The sequence below is a fragment of the Paroedura picta genome, chromosome 4 (genome assembly GCF_049243985.1).
Source record: "Paroedura picta isolate Pp20150507F chromosome 4, Ppicta_v3.0, whole genome shotgun sequence".
Classification (NCBI taxonomy): domain Eukaryota; kingdom Metazoa; phylum Chordata; class Lepidosauria; order Squamata; family Gekkonidae; genus Paroedura; species Paroedura picta.
Window position 1 is genome coordinate 129,050,515 of NC_135372.1, and position 10,291 is coordinate 129,060,805.

The following is a 10,291-nucleotide window of genomic DNA, read 5'->3' on the forward strand; positions in this document are numbered from 1 at the left end:
GAACAGGAAAATCTACTTCTAAAGTGCATTGAAAGTGCATTATCTATTGTGTGCAGAATAGGCCCGGGTTTCATTTACTGAAAGGGTGTTGCAGCAGCGTACCACACTGAAACCATATAAATGAGTTAAAAACAACCCCAAACCAGCAATCAGATATAAGATATCAACATTACAATGTTAAACTATTAAAATTTGTGGCTAGCACCCTACCACTAACAAGAACATCCCAGACATGTGGATTACACTCCAAAGGCCAACCTAAACAAGTCAGCCTTGCATTCCCTACAGGAACTAAACAGGACCAGCAGGGCGTCATCTGAAAATGCATGCCGCAGGGAAGGGGCCACAACTGAGAAGGTCCTTCCTCTGGTGACAGCTAACTGAGCAGTCCTGAAGCTGAGCACCTGCAAGAGGCTCCTAGAGCAGGGGTAGTCAACCTGTGGTCCTCCAGATGTTCATGGACTACAATTCCCATGAGCCCCTGCCAGCGAACGCTGGCAGGGGCTCATGGGAATTGCAGTCCATGGACATCTGGAGGACCACAGGTTGACTACCCCTGTCCGAGAGGATGAGCAAATGGAGCACAGGGAGTGCAATGGGAGAGGTGGTCCTGTGGGTATGAGGGCCCCAGATCATTAAGTGCTTTATAGGTTAGCACCAACACCTTTCAGTGGACCCAGACACTGATCACTAACCAGTGCAGCTGCTGCAATATTGGAGTGATACAAGCCAAATTAGAGTGATATGAGCTGAGTGATATGAGCTGAGTGATATGTTCTGGTCAACATTTATACAGCCTTCTGCATGATCGGGGTTATTGCAGATTTATTTATTTGTTTGTTTGTTTATTTATTATTGTATTTCTATACTGCCACTCCCAGAAACTGGCTCGCAGCAAATCACAGCAGTATCAATAAAATTCACCCAAAAACCAGTAAAACGATATAAAATACAAATACATGTACAAAAGGATCTCCAGTTGCATTTATATATTGCCAGTTGCCTATATTGTATGTACACAAATAGATGCCTAGGGTCCTGGGTAGTGAATATTCTAGAGAATATGTAGAGATCAAGGGTGAGGTAGGATTCCACATCCATGAACACATGATTTAACGTTTGCAGAGTTTATAGACCTCACTTGTTCTGGCTGGTTTTGCTTCCAGGGGAAAAGAAATGCAGGTGGAACAAACCAAGGATTGTACTGATATCTGCGCTTTAGATGTTTACATCTGCTATACACCCACCTAGTTAGTAACTAGCGAAGACAGGTAGATGGACCAATGGTCTGAGTTCGAAGAAACCTCATATATGTTAGCAGAGCCTTCAACAGTCAGTGGGATGAAGACTGTTTCCACACTAGGGTTATTGATCAGGTTTGTGTTTTGAAAGAGTTGACTTTTTCATCCATTTCGTCCATTTCCGCAATGAAATCCACAGACCTGAATTGCCCCCACACGTTTCCTGCAGCAAAGGAATCCCCAGAAAATTCAATTTCATCTTTTCAAGTGGGGTCTAATTTGGGGCTGTTCAATGTGGAAAGGAGTGCATTCAGGTTTTTCGCCGCACCCGCCATTTTGAGTCATTTGGGCATGCCCCTTTCTTTGTCATCGTCCTCCCTCCTCCTCCTCCTCCTCCCTTCCTGCAATCCCTCCCTTCTGAAAAATCTGCCTTTTTTTTATAAAGGAGTGATTACATTGCAACACTATTTCTAAGTTAAATAAAAAACAGTCTTGCACAGTAGCTTTATAAGAAGGACAGACAGACAGACAGACAGACAGACAGACAGACAGACAGACAGACAGACAGACAGACAGAAAGAAAGAAAGAAAGAAAGAAAGAAAGAAAGAAAGAAAGAAAGAAAGAAAGAAAGAAAGAAAGAAAGGAATGAGTTGGCGCTATTGGTCTGACACATGTGAAAAGTTTATTTATGTATGGCATATTATAGTTTAAGTGAAAGACTAGGTGTATAGTGGAGAAGATGCAGGACTATGTGTGCTATTTTTATGGTAAACGGACCATGGAGTTGCCTGTAACCTTTCTATAATGCTGAGGGCCTGGGAAACAAATTGAATGATTTCTCTCCGCTGGCTAAACTTCATGTTGCTCGCATGCAAATAAAACTTCAGTACATCTCAAGTTATTTGACAGTTCTGATGTATTTTAAAATAAAGCGCGAGAGATTTAATGATGTGAAAGTTCATGACTCAGTAAAGATTACTGTCAAAACCGAAGTCTTCAGATAGACACTAATACAATCAAATTATTATAATCCCAGGAGCCTAGAGGGAAAAAAGGTAGATTGTACTGATATCTGTGCATTAAGTGTTTACAACTCTCATACGCCCACGTAGTTAGTAGTCAAGGAATGTGTTAGGGAAGACGGGTAGGTGGACCAGCGGTCTGAGTTTAAATTCGCAGCAGCTTCATATATATTAAAGGTAAAGGTAAAGGTATCCCCTGTGCAAACACCGGGTCATGTCTGACCCTTGGAGTGACGCCCTCCAGCATTTTCATGGCAGACTCAATACAGGGTGGTTTGCCAGTGCCTTCCCCAGTCATTACCGTTTACCCCCCAGCAAGCTGGGTACTCATTTCACCGACCTCGGAAGGATGGAAGGCTGAGTCAACCTTGAGCCAGCTGCTGGGATTGAACTCCCAGCCTCATGGGCAGAGCTTTCAGACTGCTGCCTTACCACTCTGCACCACAAGAGGCTCTTATATATTAGCAATGTCTAAATATGCATAGAAGCTGAGCACACAAAGATTAAGAACAAAACTGATTTATTGAAGAAGAGAATAAACTTCATAGGACAAGGGGCCAAACAAGCTCCCTGTGGCTGTTTCCACTGGCAAAAATAGCATAGAAGGGACTTTCCTGTAGATAGACGAGGCCTTATTTTTCTTTTAAAATTTTTCTTCAAAGGATGATCGTGCCTCCCCATCCTTTGGCTGTAGTTTTTGTCCACCTATCAACCGAGCATTGGCAAGAATTGGGCTAGAACTGGCTGGGAGTCACCCACCATAGGTAGGCAAATGGGAACTCTAACTATCAGGGAGATCTGGAGTCTTGGGGCAGTGGGGTACAGCAGGGGTAGTCAACCTGTGGGACTCCAGATGTTCACGGACTACAATTCCCATGAGCCCCTGCCAGCGAATGCTGGCAGGGGCTCATGGGAATTGTAGTCCATGGACATCTGGAGGACCACAGGTTGATTACCCCTGGTGTACCGGAGAGTGTTCTTGGAGCGTAAGGTGAAGCTTCAATTCTAATCTGAAAGTGAAGCCAGAGTTCAAATTCTTCTAAAGTTTCCTTTTGTCCCATTTGTTTGTTCCCTTGCTATATTTTGTTTGTTTGGCTTGGTTTTTTTTGCCGTTCCTCAGGATGGCCCTGCCATTCCCCCCTGCCGCACTTCAAATCGCCCCCGTCCCTCATGCGAAATGGTCTCTGTCTGGATTTCTTTCCTTATTCCCTCTAAACTTTCTTTGTTACCTTCTCCGTCTCCGATTATTTCCCCTGTGTCATCAAAAAACGACTCCGTACTGTCTGCCAATTAGCCTCTGTCTGTCAGCACATTCATCAGCATCCCGAAGACTGATGGCGAATGGCAGAGCACGCAAATGCTGCTTGAGATTCAGCTGTGTGTCCTTGCACATAGATATGCCATTACTGATGAAGCGGTAGGCGGTGTGGATTTAGATTTCCAAGTGACAAAAGAAGAAGGAAGAAGAAGAAAGGCCCTCTGGTAAGAACCAGGTGATCTTAGCAACTAGGGCTGTAAATCCCATCTCAAAAATAAGCACGTGGAAAACACCCAGGGCTGATGATTTGGTTCGTCTCAAATAATGCTTTTTTCCTTGCAGAACTTGGAAAAGATTTTTTTTAAATTATGAATCTGATCCTCCTTAATTTAAATGTCTGACCCCTCCCCTCCATTACGTTCTCAAGAAAACTAACTGGTGGTACAATATGATATTACAAAGCAAACCAAATCTCTCTCTCTCTCTCTCTCTCTCTCTCTCTCTCTCTCTCTCTCTCTCTCTCTCTCTCTCTCCTCTCTCTCTCTCTCTCTATCTATCTATCTATCTATCTATCTATCTATCTATCTATCTACCACCCTCCCCGAAGGCTCAGGGCGGTTTACACGGAACAAGAAAAATGATACAGGTAACATCATTTCTAGAACAACAAGGTGAATAACAACAACAATAACATTAACATAATAACAACAACAACATTAAGGAATGGTGGAACTATAAGGGGCTTCAGCTCAACTCTTACTGAGACCCAGCATGTTGTAGAGATTCGTAGCAGTCATAGTAGGAGGGGGGGCCAGGGGGCCAATTGGAAGCGATGGTTTAGGTCGAAATCAACCAAAGGCCTGGCACAGGAGCTCCCTTTTGCAGGCCCTGCAGAACCGTTCAGGTTCTATGGTCCAAATCCGGACCCTGGGTGGTTGTCTTTCAGTTTTATAGGGTGCTAGAAGATTCACAACTTCTGTCACATTTCTTTTTGACCCTTCAAGTTTGCACTTGCTCCTGGAAGCCGTGATCCTCCACTTTTTTGGAAATATGTCAGAACATTCACGACAACAGCAATCCAGCAGTGGGGGGGGGGGGGGAGCTTGTGACATCTTCTTTATGTGTGGTCATTGTTCCATTTCATTAAAATCACTTCCCATTTCGTGGCAAAGGAAGACTGAGGGGATTTAGATGGTGAAACCAGTCACACATTGGAGAAAAGCTGCACCTCATAAACTTCCTTCTCCTCCGAGGAGGGGCTGTGGCTCAGTGCCAGAGCCTCTGCTCTGCATGCAGAAGGTCCCAGGTTTAATCCCCAGCATCTCCAGCTAAAGGATATGATGGGGTGGGATATGAAAGACTTCTGCCTAAGTCCCCGGAGAACCGCTGTTGGTCTGACTAGACAATGCTGACTTGGATGGAGCAAAGACCTGATTAACTATAAGGCAGCATCACGTGTTCATGTGTTTTGTAACTTGACAGGGGCAGTAGCCCTGTTCTCTTTAGCGAATGGTCACAGCCTGGCCCCCAGGTAAGAACCTATCAAGCTGTCCTATCAAGTCAGCCCTGGGGACATCAAGCTCAATATTATTTATGCTAACTGGCAATGGCTGTCCAGGGTCTCAGGTACAGAAAAGACTTCTCCCAGCAGCTGTTAATTGAGTCGCTTTAAATAGATGAGCACAGCTCCTGTCTTAACCCTACAGAAGGTGGCCAATCTCCAGATGGAGCCCAGAATTCTCCTGGAATTACCACTGGTCACTGGACTGCAATGCATAATTCCCCTGGAGAAAGTGACAGCGTCAGAGGGTGGACTCTGTGGCATCCTGTCCCTGATGAACTCCTTCCCCTCCTCAAACTCTGCTTCCATAGCCCCCCCCCCCCCAAATCTCCAGTTATTTCCAAAGACAGAGTTGACAACCTCACAATGTTGCCAGTGTATACACAGGCCTGTCACAGTTTCTTAGACCTTAAGCCCCTTTGGGTCTAGAAACAAAGGAGGAGGAGGAGGTTCTTATATGCCGCTTTTCTCTACCAGAAGGAGTCTCAAAGTGGCTTACAGTCGCCTTCCCTTTCCTCTCCCCACAACAGACACCCTGTGAGGGGGGGTGAGGCTGAGAGAGCCCTGATAGTACTGAAGAAAAAGAGTCGGTTCTCATATGCCACTTTCCTCTACCCAATGGTGTTTCAAACCGGCTTACAGTCGCCTTCCCTTGCCTCTCCCCACAATAGACACCCTGTGACGTGGGTGAGGCTGAGAGAGCCCTGATTTCACTGCTTGGTCAGAACAGCTTTATAAGTGCTGTGGGGAGCCCAAGGTCACCCAGCTGGCTGCATGTGGGGGAAGAACGGGGAATCAAACCCAGTTTGCCAGATTAGAAATCCGCACTCCTAACCACTACACCAAGCTGGCTCTAAATATCTTTGAGGTGAGTGGTGAGAGGGTGTATCTTTTCTCCATTAGAGGTCTCCAACAGGCCCCCCCATGAGTGGCTGCTGATGCCTTTCCTGGTGCCCACCAAGAGTTTTAAGAAAACAGGAGGAGCCAAGTAGGGGCTTTTCCCTAGTAGGGCTTTTTCCAGAGAGCCAGCTAGGTGTAGTAGTTAAGAGTAGCAGCCTCTACTCTGGAGAGCCAAGTTTGATTCCCTACTCCTTCACATGCAGCCAGCTGGGTGACCTTGGGCTAGTCCCAGTCTTGTTAGAGCTGTTCTCAGAGAACAGTTTCTCTCAGAGCTCTCTCAGCATCGCCTACCTCATAGGATGCCTGTTGTGGAGAGGAGAGGAAGGCAATGGTCAAACTGCTTTGAGATTCCTCAAAGCAAGATATAAAAACCAACTCTTCTTCTTCTTCTTCTTCTTCTTTCTTCTTCTTCTTCTTCTTCTTCTTCTTCTTCTTCTTCTTCTTCTTCTTCTTCTTCTTCTTCTTCTTCTTCTTCTTCTTCTTCTTCCTCCTGGCCATTGGAGATCTAATTGCCTGTGCAGGTTAAAAAAAAATAGCACAGCACAAGGATCTTCACTGTGTGACTGTAGATAAGCTGTGTGTACGGGAAAAAATATTTTAAACCGTACGTTCGTTTTTAAAGGCGTCCTGTTAAATAGACCTTCTGCCTGAAATGTAGAAGGGTTACTGTTAGATTTATGCATAACCTCAGTCCTTGATGTTTTTGCAGTTGGCACTTCCTCCTGGAGCAGCCATTTTATGGTCACCCACTGCACTGTGCCAGGATTTCAAAGGTGTCTACAGGCTCAAAGTGTTTGAGGACCCCCGCTATATATTTATATTGGATGCCTTTGCCTTCCCTCCTTTCATAGAATCATAGAGTTGAAAGGTACCTCCAGGGTCATCTAGTCCAACCCCTTGCACAATGCAAGAACTCACAACTACCTGCCTACCCACAGTGACCCCAATTTTATGCCAAGTGAACCCCCCCACCAAAAATCTCCAGAATTCAGCCTGGTCTGGAGGGAACTGATCTATCATCCCACAGTGGCGATCAGCAGTTCCTTGGGTTTGCAAGGAAGGACCATAAGAGACAAACGCTGGCACATCCCTTCCTGCCCACCCACCCACAATCTGCCTTTCTGTCAGATGACTTTCTAGCCTCTGCTTAAAAACTTCCATAGAAGAACCCACCACCACCTCCCCTCGCCCTCGCCCTCGCCCTCCTCCTCCTCCTCCTCCTCCTCCTCCTCCTCCTCCTCCTCCTTCTCCTTCCTTAGAAAGCCAAGCAGACCTCCTCTCCCTATCTAGGGATTAAAGTTCCTTGAATATCTACTGGTTCTGGACACCATTTGTTCTTAAAATACCTCCCATTTTCCCTCAGTGGGAATCTAAAGTGGCCTACCTCATTCTCCTGTAATCCATTTTATCCTCAATACACCCCTGCAAGGGAGGATAGGCTAAGAATGTCTGATTAGCCCTATGTCAGCCAGCAAGTGTGGCAATTCGAACCTAGCTCCCCTAAGTCCTAGCCTGACACTAGCTACTTCCCCACGCTGGCTGCAAGCAGGGTGTGGGTTGTGGCCCTTAAGATGATGGACACCGCTCTTTTGCCACTGATTCTGCAACATCTTTTATTGCACAGTTGATAGCTGATAAAATTCTTTCCCCCTGGCTGGATAAACAGTCAAGCTACAGTGGGATGGCTATGTGAGAGGAAGCTCATTGCTTTTTCTTGCTCCCATACTGATGAAACCTTCAGTCCTCAGTTGTCCTCTTGGGATGGCACCCAGGTTGCCGTGGCTGTCTTTCTCACCACATAATTTATTATTGGGCTTTGTTGCCCTGTCAGGTACCAATGTGTCATTTCCCCCCCCCCCCACTAGTAACTTTGCTCCAAGTCCTAACTTTAAAATATCGACCAGGAGGCTGACTAGTGGTCATACATCATAACACTTGAGTGTTTTTCCAGCTCCCTTGATCAATATTGACTTGATCTCGTCCTCGCCATCTTCATTCCAAATGAGGGTGTACAATGTGCTTTACAAACATTAAGCGAGAGTGAAGAAGCTGCCACTAGCCTTAAAGAGAGGCCTAAAAAAGCAGAGAGAAATCAAGCACAGCATCAACGAGATGAAAACAATTTACTGCTCCAGCTGTACGCTGAGGTAAATAGCACTGTCGGTGGTAGAGAAGGCACACTGAAAGGGGAAAAGGCATCTTGTTCAGTCCAGCCAAAGCGGTATATTCTGACCGACCTCGGTGCGATGGGGCTTCCTTGATCGCTTTGGGAAATAGCCCCTCGACCGGTCCCTGAAAAAGGGGCCCTGTTTGAAAAGCACATGGAAGGCACGTGACCCCTCACTGAATTCCAGACGGCCCCTGCAGTTTCCATTCTTTGATTTCTTGATGCTCCAGAGAATTCCACTTTGACTCCTCTCAACAAAATCTGTGTCGAAATCAGGGGAGGGGGCTCTCGTGTAGAGGTTGGGGGGGGGGGAAGCAGAGCCAGCCCCAGTGATTTGCCCTGGTGTAGAAGCTGGAGGGGGAGAAGCAGAGCCAGCCTCAGTGAGTTGCCTGGGTAGGGTAGGGGGGGGGGGGAGAAGCAGAGCTGGCTCCAATGATCAGCTCTAGTGTAGAAATTCGGGGGGGGGGGGGAGAAGCAGAGCCAGCCCTTTCTCCAGGCGAACTGATCTCTGCAATCTGATGAAGGGCTGTCCTCCTGGGGGATGCCCAGGTTCTCCTGGAGACAGGCATCCCTGGACCTCTGTGAGGCACAAGGCCACAGAGTCCCCCTCCCAAGCAACCATTTCCCCCTGGGAAGCCGATCTCTATAGTCTGCAGATGAACTCCAATTCCAGGATGTCTCCAGCCTGCACCTGGAGGTTGGTGACCCCTGGGATAGGAATGTTCTTTGAAATTGGAGGTGGGGCCTCAAGAGTCTGGGGGTGGGTGGGAGAAGGAGTAAAGGCTGTCCACCAGTCCCATGGGACCCAGCATGGCCTTTGCTCTCCTTCCTTTCCTCTCTCCCCTTCCCTCCTAGCTGTCTTCTCCAGAAGAACTGGTGCCTGGAGATGAGTTGTTATTCCTGAAGATCTCCAAGGCCTACCTAGAGGTTGGCAACCCAGCTGGCTGCACATGGAAGAGGAGTGGGAGATTAGAGTCTCCTCCTGTTTCGTCACCTACAACACGCTGGATCTCAAGACCCAGTGGCGATTGGGTTGGGGGGAGGTTCAGCACCCAGGAAAGTCACAATGCAGGCATGGGTGCTAATGCCCGTTGTATTCCTGGGTACAATGGGTTTTGCCCTTAGAGTTTGGAATTCTTTAAAACATTTTTAAAAAAGATTAGAAGGATTTAAAATTCCATCATATACAAAATAGCACCGGACATATGAAATGAAAAACCTTATTAAACTTTTAATTGAGCTGCACATCTTAATAGCGGTGGCACAAATTTAGCAATACCAACAGTTGTATGGCTTTCTCCATCACTTAGCAGTGTCTTCGTTTTTCCCCTTGGCAGCAGGCCTGAATATCTGTCTAGTACAGGTTGTAATAATTTGTCTTGAACCGTGTTATAAAAAGAGCTCTCTGGTTCCTACCTGTCCATTGTTGCAAGGGGTGGCAAGTCTCTGAGGTAAAGGGTTAAATGGACATCCCTTCTTGTGTAGAAATGCTCCATACAGTTTTAAATTACTATTTTGACCTTATGTAATTTTAATTTTTGGGGGTTCATTAGGAACCATCTGAGAGTATAAGTTGTAGAATCCAGGTGAAAATCCTAGTTTGGATCTATGGTAGGTTTATCAACCCTTCAGGTGGGGCTGGAGTTGTTCTGGGATTACAGCTCCAGACTACAGAGATCAATTCCCCTGGATAAAGTGGTAGTTTTGAAGGACAAATGCTATGGTATGCCATAGATTCTATGTGCCATCCCTCCCAACGTCTCCTGGAATTTCCTAGACCACAGCAAACCCTGCTGAGGGTTGGTGACTAAAGTATAGTTGATGACTAAAGTGGGTAGTTTCAAACAGGCGAGAATTTTAGAAGAAGAAGAAGAAGAAGAAGAAGAAGAAGAAGAAGAAAAGTTGGTTCTTATATGCCATGCTTGGTCAGAACAGCTTTATCAGTGCCGTGGCGAGCCCATGGTCACCCAGCTGGCTGCATGTGCGGGAGTGCAGAATCGAACCTGGCATGCCAGATTAGAAGTCCGCACTCCTAACCACTACAACCACTACACTAAACTGGCTTTATCAATTTTAAGAAGTATGGAGTTATGGGGATGGATATCAACAGTTTGTTCTACATCTGTGCACAGAGAGTCAGA